Genomic DNA, 15056 nt, shown 5'->3' with positions numbered 1-15056 from the left:
ATACATGTATGCCCTATATATATTTATATAACAAACTAGTTAATAAAACAAGATTATGAACAGTCTCTATTGAAGTCGTCATGTCGTATGTTTTATGGTCGATATATTCAACGACTTTGTCAGCAAATATTCTAATGGGCCGACTAACGTTTTTCCTTTATATTGTTAGACCATAATTAATCACCTAATTGTCTACGGATTTTCCCGATGAAGACAAAGAACACATGGAGGGTGGCACCGGTCAGCAGAGAAAACTTACTTTTCCATGGCACCTGATTTAGACTTTTGATTTTGAATACTGTTTTCCATCACCACATTTCATCTAAAGAGTATTGTGATTTTATATTGAAATGGTCTTCGGCCATTCCTTAATATATTTTGTGACATTGAATATAATAAGGCTGACACTTAATAAACGGTGTAAAATTGAAATGTTCCTAAGCTGATATTTTTAAAAAGTTATGAAATGAAAATTTCCATAGATTATTCTTAAGCTGATACCATAAGAATGGTATGTCATTAAATTGTTTTGATTCTGGTACGTTACCAAAGTTGACGAAATGGAGTATTCCACTCATTGACATGTTTCTATGTTGAAATATTCAAAATATTACGACAATGAGGCTCCTAAGTTTCCTGTAAGGCTGATAGATTACGAATGTTGTAACATTAAATTGACCCAAAACTTAAAATAGAAAATACTTAGACAGCGGAATGTTTCTAAGCTGATATTAAGAAAGAATTCAAACATGGAAAACATGGAAACTTCCCAAGCATCTTCCTTGATGATATTTAAAGAATGATGATATTTAAAGAATGTTTCATGGCTGATAGTATACGGATGTTGAAACGTTTCTAGGATGTTTTTAGAATGTTGAAACATTGAAATGTTAGTAGGTTAATACTTGTGTTGTGACATCAATTGTTCCTTAACAGATATGTAAAAATACCGTGAAATTGAAATATTCCTTAGTGGATATTTAGAAATGTAATGACTACAAAATGTTATGGACCTTCTTTTAGGCTGATTAATAAGATAAAATGTTGTGACATTGAAACGGTTCAAGGCGGATACATTAATGACAGTGTGACATTTAAATGTTCCTCGTGTGATACTAAACTCAAACAGTCACACTGAACTGTTATAAGGCGAGACGAGAATATGATAATTCATAAAGAGATATAAATTGAATAATTTCCTGACGAAATTCCTGGTTGCAAATGAAATACATATTCTATTAAAAGGTTTGTTAAGGGTATAATACAATGATTCCAACAGGAGATTCAAAGGATCCTGTAGAAAAATTTTAAGATACTAGTACGTTTTTGGTTATGAAAGAATATCTCATTTGACAGGTTAGAAACATCTTTTTTGTAACCAAAGAAGTTTTTAAGGAAAAAAGAATCATTCTTTCAGCATTTATTGTAAAGGAGGGTTGCTCTTATGAAATGATAATTTTGGTCAGGGCGTGATCGAATCAAATAAAGCCCGAAGAGCTTTATGATAGATTTGATCACGCCCCGACCGAAATCATTACATCATGATATTCAAAGAAATATTCCTTATTACTTTTATGGCCCCCTCTGCGGGCGCCCTAAAGTGATCGGTCTGTGCGTCCGTCGGTCTGCCTGTTCATCTGTCCGTCCGAGATATCTTGTCCGGAGCATATCTTCTCTCCCCTTGACCAAATCTGGCTCATACTTTACCCACAGAGTGCCTTTTGGTAAAGGGTGTGCAGTGACTTTTAATCATGTTTTTAGTTTAAAGGTTAAGTTCATAGCAGATTTATATATAAAATCCTTGTCCGGAGCATATCTTCTCTCCCTTTGGTTTAATATAGCTCAAGCTGCACTCACATAGTGTCTATGGTCATAGGGTGTGCAGTTACATTGAATGAAGTTTGTAGGTCAAGGGTCAAGGTCATATCGGGCCGTGCAAAAATCCTTTTTTAGAGCATATGTACTTTCCAATTAGCCCTATTTGGTTCATACTTCAAATAAACAGAGCTTACGAATAACGGGTGTGTAGTGAACTTGAACCAATTTTTGAAGGTCAAAACTGAAGGTCATTGCACGATTATATGACAAATCCTTGTCCGGAGCATATCTTCTCTCATTTTTCTTCAATCTGGCTCATACTTCAATCACATAGTGCCTTTGATTAAAGGATATACAGTGACTTTACATGATGTAAGTAGATTAAGTGTCAATGTCATATCAGATCAAACTAAAATCCTTTTTAAGAGCATATTTATACCCTCCACTTAGTCCTTTTTGGCTAATACTTAACTTAAACAGAATTTTTTGTTTGGTAATGGTGTGCAGTGACATTGAACCAAGTCAAAGTGAAGGTCATAGGAAATCTCTTATAATCAGTTTTAGACCATAAATTATTTTCCATTTAGTTAATCTGTTCAGATTGAACAAAATTGCCAGTATGCAAGTGGTAATGAGATTAAATGAGACGTTCTATACCAGGTGGAAAATTTCAAAGTTATAGGTCAAGGTCAAAGCAAAATTCTCTGAAATTCTTTTCATTATATTGTCCACTATGTAAGGGGGCCATTTGAGATGGTCACCATCTCAATGTTGTATAGTATTCATATAATTCTAAGCAATTGTATGATTAAATATTTGAATCTAAATAAGCAAATCGCGCTTGCGCACCAATTATACGTCATTTGAATTTATTGGACTGTTTAGTACAAACTCAATATGTAATGTTATCACAGGCAAAGACACTGAAAAATGTTTATATAACACTTTTAGTTTAATTGGCATGTTTCAGTTTTTGCCACAGATGCACTGTCAATAATATCTGGTATAGTACTAGAACTTTGTTTTACTTAGGCATGAATACTTTAGATTTTACTCAGTATTTTTGCTATTAACAAAACATATCACTTTTCATTATTTTTTTTTCTCTTGCAGAAGATGCCATCTTTTCAATTTAAAAATTCTCTCAGTTTTATTTATGCTCAGATCAATATTCAGAGTACACCTAATTACAAATCAACACGACTGCATGTCGAAATTTATATGCTTATACGTTTGATTTTTAACGCTTCTACCTTCAGTAGTATGGGGAGCATAAAGAGTTTTCAGTGCATTGGAGTATTAGCCCCCTTTGTGGGATATTTCATGTTATCAAATTATTTAAGCAGCAAAATAAGTAAAAGACACAATAAAGACTAACATATATAGAGCTATCACTGCCAAATAAATATACACATTTAAAATAAAATAGTCTTGGTATTTTAAATAGTTAAATAAGCATATGTCCTTTTCATTTATGAGTAATCTTTATCCACCAACTTTAAAATCATATTTACAACAATCTCATTAGTATTTTAAAACTACAACTTGGTTATTTTAAAATACGCCTTCTTATATTTAGGTAGAACTATTCATTTATTGCATGATGATAAGGATAATATATTCCCGAAGGAAAATTATATTTTTCGGGGGGAACAAATCTTCATTTCAATCTTCATTTCCCCAAACGTTCATGCAATAAATTGTTTATTATACCAAACAACAGGTGATTATACAATATAAATCGGGTTTTAATGGTTTTCAACTTTTGTAAAGCAAAAACATAGTGAATATTTACCGGTGTCTTTCTAATATATGTTTAAAACATATATTGTAAAGCAAAAACATAGTGAATATTTACCGGTTTCTTTCTAATATATGTTTAAAATGTTGATAAAGTCCGATAACTTATCCATTGTTTAATGGATTAATCCATTGATGACACATGTGCTCATCCTTGGGATTTTTATACGCATCGAAAATTCACGCAGTGTCCAAAGGGGTGGGATATGTTTGACATAATAGACGTTGCCAGGGAAATGCGAAGTTTTATTGCTCTGACACGTGATTGCCTACAACCAATTAGATAACGCGTCATACAGTATTTTTATAAGTTATAATGATAATTTTAATTCATACTTCAATTTCAATGATACAATGTACATTTACTTTGTTTAACAGACTATTTTTAATCTTGTGTCATATTTTAGGTACAAAAAAGAGTTTAAAACTTTAAATATACAGCTGGAAGAGGAAAAGATAGCTACAAGAAAACATGAAAATAACAAATGGTAAAGAACAATCATATAACTTTATTTATAAGGTTTTTATTTACTTTTTGATATGATGTAGAGGTAAAGAGTATTTTATCTCATACTCGTGGTGTATATAACCCATATGATAATCCTTAGCTTTATCAGACTGGTGATGCTTTATGAACTACTTCCGGTCCCAACTACTTTTTTCACAGCCCCTCGCTTCAACGCTTGAGCGATCTATTTTTGAAGATTTTCCTGTATATTCCATATCTACTATTTCTACGACCAAAATTTAATTTAAAAAGGATTTTGTCGAAGATTTAAATTACAAATATAAAATTAAATATCACGTTAGCTATAGGCCTATTAGGGTGTTCATTCTGACAAGGCGATGAAAACAAAACACTTTGGTTGTGATTCTATACTAGAACTTACCGACATAATGCCTCCCTAGACTTATTCCACCACCAGTAAGCATCCTCAATCAATATTTTCAACTTCGAATCATTAGTAGTTTTTTTATTAAACATCAACAACTGTTCTTCTTTCGAGTCAATTCAAACTAACGAGCATTCGCAACTTTGAGTATGCCAACACACTTGACTATTCAAGTCTTAAGTATTTCAATTAAATTAAGAATTTAAATTCTAAGAAAAATTATTTTAAGATTAAAAAAATAGTTCATGATCAGGGGCTATTTCAGTGAAACTTTATTATATTTGAACAGCTAAATTTACCTCGTACTAAATTGTATTGCGCAAGGTCATAACAACCGCACAACACAATGTGCATTATCGATTAGGCTTAAAAATCAATTCGTGTCATTTAGAAGGCTGTCTCAAAAGCTTTATAATATAAATCAAATCATATGAGATAAATACAAGATCCATAATTGTGTGATTTTATATTTGCTTTATCCAACTCGTTGAAATGCTGATATTCGCTCGGCAAGCTTCGCGAATATATACACCATTTCAACTCGTTGGATAAAGCAAATATAAAATCACACAATATAGATATCCTCTGTATATAAAATGTAAATTGTGTCTACATTGTACTTACGTGTATCTAGAGAGAAAGCTTTTTAGTTTGTTGTTTTGAATTGTTCCGAATACAGGAGGACACTGTTGCTATGACACTGTTATGCTAACTTGCCCTGGAATCTTTTGTTACGAATTCTTGTTATTTGTTTTTCAATTTATAGTTTGCTTTTGCATTTCAAAATGCTATTAATATTTTGCGAAAGGGGATAATCCATGCTTATTTCACTTACGGTTGTCATAGGAAATTGAGCGAAGACCTACGTCAAAGTGAAGAAATGGTAAATCAACTAAAAGCACAAATTGTGTCTTTGAAGTATGAAAACAAACATCTTAAAACTAACTGTGAAATGCAAAAAGCTTTCATTGGCCAACTATGGGAAAAATTGCAAGAAGAGGAAAGAATAAATGATGCTTTAAATAGGTAATCTATTTTTTTTTTCTTCACATCTTGTTTTAGTAAGCTTAAATGTTTTTTTTTTCTTTAAATTAATCAGCTAACTATTAATGTACGCAAATGTTATATTAAACTTTTAAAGTTTGAAAACATTGATATATCATGATTAATTATTAGACTGAGTGCACATACACTTCGGGATCAGAATCAGAATTCTGGAATAACAGACTTAAGCGACCCAAACCGTCCCTTAAAGTTAGCAGAAAAAGTTTCTGAACTGTACGACAACGAATGGACCAATGCCCTGGAAAACCTTGAATCCCTTAACATTACCGAGGAGAAAGGAATCATGATCTTGTTGAAAATAATCAAAGTGGGTTCATTTCTTTTGTTGTTATTAAAAAAAATTCAGTTATACAAATGTTCTTTTAATGACGAACATTAAGTAGTATATAACAGTGGGGTGGACATCCCCGGAATGGACATTTTTCCGGCGTTGCGCACCACTTTCCACTTAAGCTGTCTTAGTGATTTTTTTGTTAAAAAGGTTGGTTTTTTCTTCTAAAAACATTTATGAAATAAAAAAGGAACATTTTAGATAGTTTTTTTTTTCAAATTCAGCTTTGAATTTTCCTACCCCATGGGAAAATGTGATTAAAAAAAACCCATTAAAACCCCATAGGTTAGAAAACCCAATCGAATACTAAATGGGGGTTTTTACCCCATATTTTTCTTATTGAACAGTTTAGGGTTTTTTTTACCCAATTTTTAAGATGGGTATAAAAACCCCATATTATATTCTGACCATTTTGATTTAAAACAGGTTAAGCAAAACTCCTTTCATCATAATTCTACTTTTCATCCACCTCATTATGCTTTACTTAATTACCTAATAGTGTGATGTTAATTCTCAGCTGTTTAATGAAAATCACAAACATAATCAATAAAGAGTGAACTACCTTTCATTAATCTCGCCTACCTATAAAGAAGTGGTGCAAGTCCTTTGTGGGGATTTTTTAATACATGTATCTTAGACTGTAACTCTTGCTATACTACATGTACGCAGGTTGGGACCAATTTCCCAAATGTGCTATCCGAGCGCAGCGAGAGGCGGGCTTGGAAGCGAGGATTAATGGTAACACGTATATATAAGAAAATCAGTAAAAAATGAAGGTTGAATCAGGAGTACTAAGGCCAAAAAAAATTTCTTCCAGCCCTGAGCGTCGCCATATTGGCAGCCATTTTGTTTTTTAAAAGTTAGTTCGATCATTGATTGACTGGTACTATTGCCCCTAAACTCGATTAAAATGTTCCAGTGTTTCAACAGAAGGTAATTTGAATTTAATAAAAAAAAAAGGAGGACACCAGGTAAGTTTCAATAGTGCTTCAATCAAGAAACACGACTATAGTCTGTCCCAAGATATTTATGCAGCTCATTTGGACGATTTTCAATAAAAATACGCATACCTGTGAAAGAAGTGCAATTGAAATAGTTGAAAAGGATAGTTTCCAAGATAAGTTCATTGACACATTATCATCTCTCACTCGGAAAAATTCACAGGAACGAAAACAGATTCCTTACGGAGATTTATAATGGGGAATGTTTACATCTTCTCTCCATTCGGAATACACTCGGAATGCATCGCGCAATTTTACAACGTTATCATCCGGGCTTACAGCAATACAAAATCTCCGTAATCATCACATTTTTTAGCATTGTATTTAAACCTGAAGGGCTAACAGGGGCGTTTCGACTGAGAAATCTTGGAATTTTTTTTATACTTTTGAAGGAACATCGTTCAAACCCTGGGGTATTTATAAATAAAATGCAATTAAGCAAAATGTAAATCCAAAATATCTTGGGACAGACTTATAGTTCTATGTATGTCTTATCAAATTATCAGATTGAAAATAAAAACATTAACATCAAGGAACTGATCTTTTAGATACTGAATAAAGTATTCAAATTTATTACCGCGGCATTTATATGAAATATATTGATAAACAATGAAAGAAGAAATAAAAAAAGTTCGGAATAACGTAACTTTCATCGGCTATTTCCGAAGACAAAACGTGTACGTTTTACGTCTGAAACATGACGTCATAATGTAGACTGAGCACGCGACGTTTAGTTAAACTTTGGCTTTTGATTTGAGTAGGCAACCAGGCGGATCCTACTGTGTGCATTTCAAATAAATTTTGTTCTACAAAAATGAAACTGCAGTGTGTTAAATTTGCGCTCGGTCCAATGGTCACACCGTTTACTTATTAGTCTCTGGGGTATAATAGCTCTAATGGGTTGTAAAAATACAGCGCAAAATTGTAAATCCGCAATAAAATGCATAAAATGTAACAACTTTTTTAAACTACTATTTTATAGACTCGTCGGTAGATCTAGACTTCTTGAGTACCAATATCATGAATCAAAGTAACCATTGGTTTTTCAGAAAAAAAAACTTGGTTACCAACAATCGTTGTATTGTGGTGAATATTCAGGGAATTTATTACAAAATTTACTGAAGCGGGCAGCTTATTCATGTATTTTTTTGGTTAGAGTTATTCCCCTTTGATTTATTGATTTTTTTTGATAATTTAATTAATGTTCCCAATAATGACCAAGGAGTTTGCTAATTACTTTTTATACAATAATAAATATTCTATGTAAATAAGTTGTTATGTATAAGTATTTTTGGGTTATGTTAAGTTAGTTTGTTTATTTTTGATTTCCTGTGTTAGATACTATGAATTACTTTAGGCCGGCACATATATAGGGACAGTGTCTATTGCGGATCAAAAAACGACTGTTTGGGGTTAAACTTGAACAGGTACGGCTAGATTGAGTGTGTGGACATCCCTGCTCTTGCTAATCTTCGTGTGATCTAACCTACGATACTGAGTGTGCGGTCATCCCTGCTTTGTATCGCATCAATATAAGTGTGCGGTCATCCCTGCTTGTATTGGTGGTGGTTGCGGCGGAGCACTAGTGTGTGGTCATACCTGTTGGTGTTCTGGCCTTTCTAGCGCAAGTGTGCGGCACTCCCTGCTTGCGTTAGGTTGCGTTGTTGGCGTAGGTGTGCGGTCATCCCTGCCTGCGTAACGCTGAGTCTCTATATATGTGCAGGAGCGGTGATTAAAGTCTGCACTTGTAAATATTGGCAGCAATCAGGGCTATCCGATTCTATCTCGGGTACGGGCCCGCGGGGATCACAGGCAGTGACCCCCTTGCACGTTACATTACTGTATCAAATCTATTCAATTTTTGCACTGTAAATTTATACCCCATCTGGGACATTATACTATAGTGACATCCCGTTTGACAATCTGGTTTGGATAGCCCACAAACGGCACGGCGTCGAAATTCATGATATCTGTCCGTTAACTTCAGCATGGCTATAGATATCTTTGATTCACGTAATAGCGAGCGAAGCGAGCTCTACCAGCAAGGCATGTGTGAATAGAAAATTCGGACTAGTTGCACATTTATGCAACAGATTTTTTTGGCGTCAGTTACTCAAACCAGAAATGCCTTTGTTTTTATCGGATATCTTTGGTTGGTTTTCTGATGATCGATTTACGTACGACTTAATGATTTTCAAAGATTTCAAATCTTAAAAAGTGAGAAAGTGAAAGAACAATAAAAATGGCTATAAGTGAAAATCAGGCTTTCATTTTTCAGTTAAGTAGTTGAAAGCAATATTCTGTTACATCTCTTGAAATTACTGGTTCTTTTCTTTTTGTTTTGATTATACAAATACCAATGGAATTTGATACGGTATGGCTAATATCAGTAAACAAGTTTGTATATCAAATACAGTAAAACTAATATCAGTAAAACTGAATGATACTGAATGCAGTTGTATTAAGTTTGATTTTACTATAGTGATACAACCCTTTTAAAGATCTCTTTTTACCTACTACAGTCAATCTCAAATAAATAACACGTTGTAAACAATTTTCAATCTTAAGCGCGCACGTTTAAAAGGTGTATATTTGAAGAAGAAAAATTCGCTTGCCATTGCATGGAGAAGAAGGTGACAATTATATACAAAAAATAATAAGATTGTTTTTGATATCTTATTGCTCTTAAGAGTTTGCTCTAAAGACGGTAAGCTTTTTGAAAAAGCTAAACTTGTTCGACAGAATTTTTCGGCGTCAGTAAATTTCCACCCACAGTGCAATTCCAAAAATGGCGTTCTCATCTTCTCGCGAGAATCAAAGTAAAACTTTTAGAAACAGATAAAATGTATAATTTCAAGAACATCGTGATTTTTAGATAAATAAAACAGTATATTTCGCGTAGTTTTTTTTATCAGGGTAGTTTGTAAAGAGAAAGACGACACTTGACCGACGTGAACTTTGAAGTCACAATAAGGGGAAATTACTCAAACAAGTTTATTGTTAATCTGCTGAAATATAAATACCAAAATCTTCTCTAAATATTGCAGAGCTAATGGGGACATTTCTTCAAAGATAGGTAACAGTTGCTACTTCCTCTTATTTGGATAAATGCTCAAATTTATTTTATTACACTATATTTATGGTAATTTCCAGGAATGATTTTAAAAGGGGGCGTGGTAGCCTCATTCAAAAAATCTTCACAAGCAAAAAGAAACAAAATAATTCTCAAAATCAGGAAAATTCTAATCCGGGGTAAGGAATAGAGAGTGCATAGTATGCTTTAGCTCTTTAGCTGCTCAATGGTATCTTCATTTTCACTTCCATTTATTACATGCTTCCAAGGGGAGGGGGGGGGGGCAACTCCATTTTCCTTATGTGATCGGCAAATTTCTTTATACATGTAAGTAAATTTTTTTTACTTTTTATGATAAGTCAATTTTTTATATGTAAGTTTAAGAAAAATGTCTGCTGCAAGAAAAAAGAAAATAAACTGCAATGAACATTATGTTAAAATCTTTATTATTCAACAACATTGTATCTGAGATAAATTCTACTTTTAAATGAATAAAAAATCTTATATATTATGAATAATGAATTTACTGAAAAAAATAGGTATGTTTTATTTTATTTTGCATTCAAATTCATTTACGTTATATTGCTACTTTTATTTTTATTGATTTATCATAATTCTTTATTTGAACACATGCTGCGCTCGCCCCAACAGTCGCACCGTAAAACATATAACATGTCACCATAGAAAGTTATCAACTTTTGAAATGTATGAAACAGATAGACCTCCGAGCTCATAATGTTTTGGAATCGTTGTGAAGCATGCTGTTGTCAATAGCTTTCTTAAATTCATTTGACTTTGCGCATTGTTGATCAAGAAAAATGGTGTAGAAAATAAAATTTAAGTCCGGATCGTATCGAATTAGAGCCGATTTTTGTAAAGTCTAAATGTAACATATCATGCGAAATGAGATTTTTAGATACAAATATGTATAAGCCTATACCTTGAGATATTCAAACGTTAGCGATTAAATTTGCGCATACCAATGGTCTTGAACACATAATAACACATGTGGTCGTTTGTTTATACCATTTATTGGTTTTTTATGGATTCGTGAAAGCCACTATAAACAAATCTCATTTAAAATGGTAACTCGATGGTAACTCTGTCAAACACTAAAACCATGTCATACATTTATTTCGTGGGTAATTATCGTTCTTAACCAATTTCAATAGTAGCTTAACTGATGAATCCGTCGACCAAGTACCACATAATTCCCCTAAATAGCACAAAACATATTGGAATAAATTATATCCTATTTTAAAACTTGTTGACTCGATCAATCCTTTTTATTAGCTCACCTGAGCTGAAAGCTCAAGTGAGCTATTCTGATCACATTTTGTCCGTCGTCCGTCTGTCCGTCCGTCCGTCCGTCCGTCCGTCCGTCCGTCTGTCTGTCTGTCCGTCAGTAAACTTTTTACATTTTGAACTTCTTCTCTAAAACCGTTTGGTCAATTTCAAAATGCACAAAGCATCCTTATGGGAAGCTAAATATAAATTGCAGAAATGAAAGACCGATCTTTATTCAAAGCGGAGAAAACCTCGAAACTGTAGAAAAGAAAGGGGGGTGTATTTTTAAAAATCTTCTTCTCAAGAACTATTGAGTCAAATTCAACGTAATTTAGCATAAATCGTCTTTAGGGGAAGGAAAATATAAATTGTAAAAATTAAGGGCTCATTCTGTTTTAAACATGAGTAATTTACGAAAGTAATAATAAGACAAAGAGAATTGGGGTCAATCAGTTTAACTTCGGGCTCGATATTTCGTATATCGAAAACCAGTCTATGTTAGAAGCAGCCATCTTGAACTGAAATGAATTTGTTTGTTGTGCCACAATTTACGGGCGAAGGGAATATTTGAAACATCCAAAATATATTTGAGAGGAACCATCGTCTTTATTTTAGAATTTAAAATTATTATGTGTAGACCGGTAAATCAGACAGCTCATCGTTTACATGTACCTGAGCGAAATCTCATGCACTAAAAACATAAAAAATAATATTCATTATGTTGGTACATGTTATTCGGTACGATCTCTACGTAATGGTTGATTAATGCAACATGTTTTATTAAGATGCTCATCAATTTCTATCTAAACGGAGATTATTCCCGCTGCTAGAAATACATAAGTATATATATATATGATGAGAAATAAATTGTTTTTTTAGCTCACCTGAGCTGAAAGCTCAAGTGAGCTATTCTGATCACATTTTGTCTGTCGTCCGTCTGTCTGTCTGTCCGTCTGTCCGTCTGTCTGTCTGTCCGTAAACTTTTCACATTTTCAACATCTTCTCAAGAACTACTGGGCCAATTTCAACCAAACTTGGCACAAATCATCCTTAGGCAACGGGGATTCAAAGTTGTGAAAATTAAGGGTCACACTCGTTTTCAAGGGGAGATAATTAGAAATTAATGAAAAATTTCGAGAAATTTTCAAAAATCTTCTTCTCAAGAACCAGAAAGCCAGGAAAGCTGAAACTTGTGTGGAAGCATCCTCAGGTAGTGTAGATTCAAAGTTGTGAAATTCATGACCCCCGGGGGTAGGATGGGGCCACAATGGGGGGGGGGTCAAAGTTTTACATAGGAATATATAGAGTAAATCTTTAAAAATCTTCTTCTCAGAAACTAATCAGCCAGGAAAGCTGAAACTTGTGTGGAAGCATCCTCAGGTAGTGTAGATTTAAAGTTGTGAAATTCATGATCCCTGGGTGTAGGGTGGGGCCACAATGGGGGGGGGGGGTTCAAAGTTTTACATAGGAATATATAGAGTAAATCTTTAAAAATTTTCTTCTCAGAAACTAATCAGCCAAGAAAGCTGAAACTTGTGTGGAAGCATCCTCAGGTAGTGTAGATTCAAAGTTGTGAAATTCATGATCCCTGGGGGTAGGGTGGGGCCACAATGGGGGGTCGAAGTTTTACATAGCAATAAATAGAGTAAATCTTTAAAAATCTTCTTCTCAGAAACTAATCAGCCAGGAAAGCTGAAACTTGTGTGGAAGCATCCTCAAGAAGTGTAAATTCAAAGTTGTGAAAATCGTGACCCCCGGGGATAGGATGGGGCCACAATGGGGGGTCGAATATATAGAGTAAATCTTTAAAAATCTTCTTCTCAGAAACTAATCAGCCAGGAAAGCTGAAACTTGTGTGGAAGCATCCTCAGGTAGTGTAGATTCAAAGTTGTGAAAATCATGATCCCCGGGGGTAGGGTTGGGCCACAATGGGGGGTCGAAGTTTTACATAGGAATATATAGAGTAAATCTTTAAAAATCTTCTTCTCAGAAACTAATCAGCCAGGAAAGCTGAAACTTGTGTGGAAGCATCCTCAAGTAGTGTAGATTCAAACTTGTGAAAATCATGATCCCCGGGGGTATGGTGGGGCCACAATGGGGGGCTGAAGTTTTACATAGGAATATAAAAAGGTAAATCTTTAAAAATCTTCTTCTCAGAAACTAATCAGCCAAGAAAGCTGAAACTTGTGTGGAAGCATCCTCATGTAGTTTAGATTCAAAGTTGTGAAAATCATGACCCCTGGGGGTAGGGTGGGGCTACAATGGGGTGGTCGAAGTTTTACATAGGAATATATAGAGTTAATCTTTAAAAATCTTCTTCTCAGAAACTAAAAAGCCAGGAAAGCTGAAACTTGTGTGGAAGTATCCTCTGGTAGGGTAGATTCAAAGTTGTGAAAATCATGACCCCCGGGGGGTAGGGTGGGGCCACAATGGGGGGTTGGGGGTCAAAGTTTTACATAGGAATATATAGAGTAAATCTTTAAAAATCTTCTTCTCAGAAACTAATCAGCCAGGAAAGCTGGAACTTGTGTGGAAGCATCCTCAGGTAGGGTAGATTCAAAGATGTGAAAATCATGACCCCTGGGGGTAGGGTGGGGCCACAATGGGGGGTCGAAGTTTTACATAGGAAGTTATATATATAGAGTAAATCTTTAAAATCTTCTTCTCAGAAACTAATCAGCCAGGAAAGCTGAAACTTGTGTGGAAGCATCCTTAGGTAGTGTAGATTCAAAGTTGTGAAAATCATGACCCCCAGGGGTAGGGTGGGGCCACAATGGGGGGGGGGGTCGAAGTTTTACATAGGAATATATAGAGTAAATCTTTTAAAATCTTTTTCTCAGAAACTAATCAGCCAGATGATTCTTCATAAATCATAATTTTTAAGACTTTGGATTCAGGACAATTCTTTGGCCTCACAAGAAGGTTCAGAGTTTGATGTAGCTTAATATCCCATATATAAACAATTGTTAGGGATCTTTTTGAGGACCGCAATGCTCAACATGTGATATGACTATAAAATCATCCTGTTAGAAAAGGGACTAATGATTATAAACATAAGAAAATGGATTTTATTTATACAGGATCTACATGTATTATTGTACATTGTCCAGATTGTTTGTATTATGACTCCATTAAGCTGATTTTATCATACCTATTGTTCCTCAGGTGAGCGATGTGGCCCATGGGCCTCTTGTCTTTGTTTTAGTGCATTTTTCACTTGTTTTAATTGTTTACAAATTTCTATTTACTAATCTGAGAGTCAAGCTTCGAGTTATAAGCAAAATACAGAGCTTTGCGCACAATGCTACTGTATGTTTGTACACAAAGCTGAGATTATGCTTTAGTTCAACCAGGCCTCTCGATTCTCTTTAATTGGGGCCGATATTTGGCCCAAATCCCAACCTGAAAAAGGCATCTTTTTTTCCAAAATTGAGTGTGTTTTTCCCAATTTGAGATTGACTAAAATAAATAATGTAACTAAAAGAAAACCATACTTATTCTAAATATATATCATGTATATTCAGCAGTCATAAAAACACTGTGAAGATGTGCAGCACTACCGCATTGTAAACTGTTTCTGATGATCGGTAACTTAGCCAGAATTTCCTCAGACAGAGACAATGTAATTGAAAAACGATGTTTAATACTTTTAATCCCGATATTACAGTTAGTTGATAAGCTGTTAATAGTTTATAATTCTGCAATAAATGTTAAAATTATTATAAAAATATTTGTCTAAACAGATCCTCTACAAAACGGTAGTAAGTAGGTCAGAGGGTTGGACTAAA

The 15056-nt window shown here is 34.1% G+C and overlaps 1 pseudogene; it reads left to right on the top strand.

Moving 5' to 3' along the window:
• The window catches only part of LOC128156245 (uncharacterized), a 41553-nt pseudogene that overhangs the window by 9743 nt on the left and 16754 nt on the right, over positions 1–15056 (top strand).

The sequence above is a fragment of the Crassostrea angulata genome, chromosome 7 (assembly GCF_025612915.1).
Source record: "Crassostrea angulata isolate pt1a10 chromosome 7, ASM2561291v2, whole genome shotgun sequence".
NCBI lineage: Eukaryota > Metazoa > Mollusca > Bivalvia > Ostreida > Ostreidae > Magallana > Magallana angulata.
The sequence above is the reverse complement of the archived record's forward strand: the minus strand, read 5'-3'. Positions and strand labels throughout refer to the sequence as shown.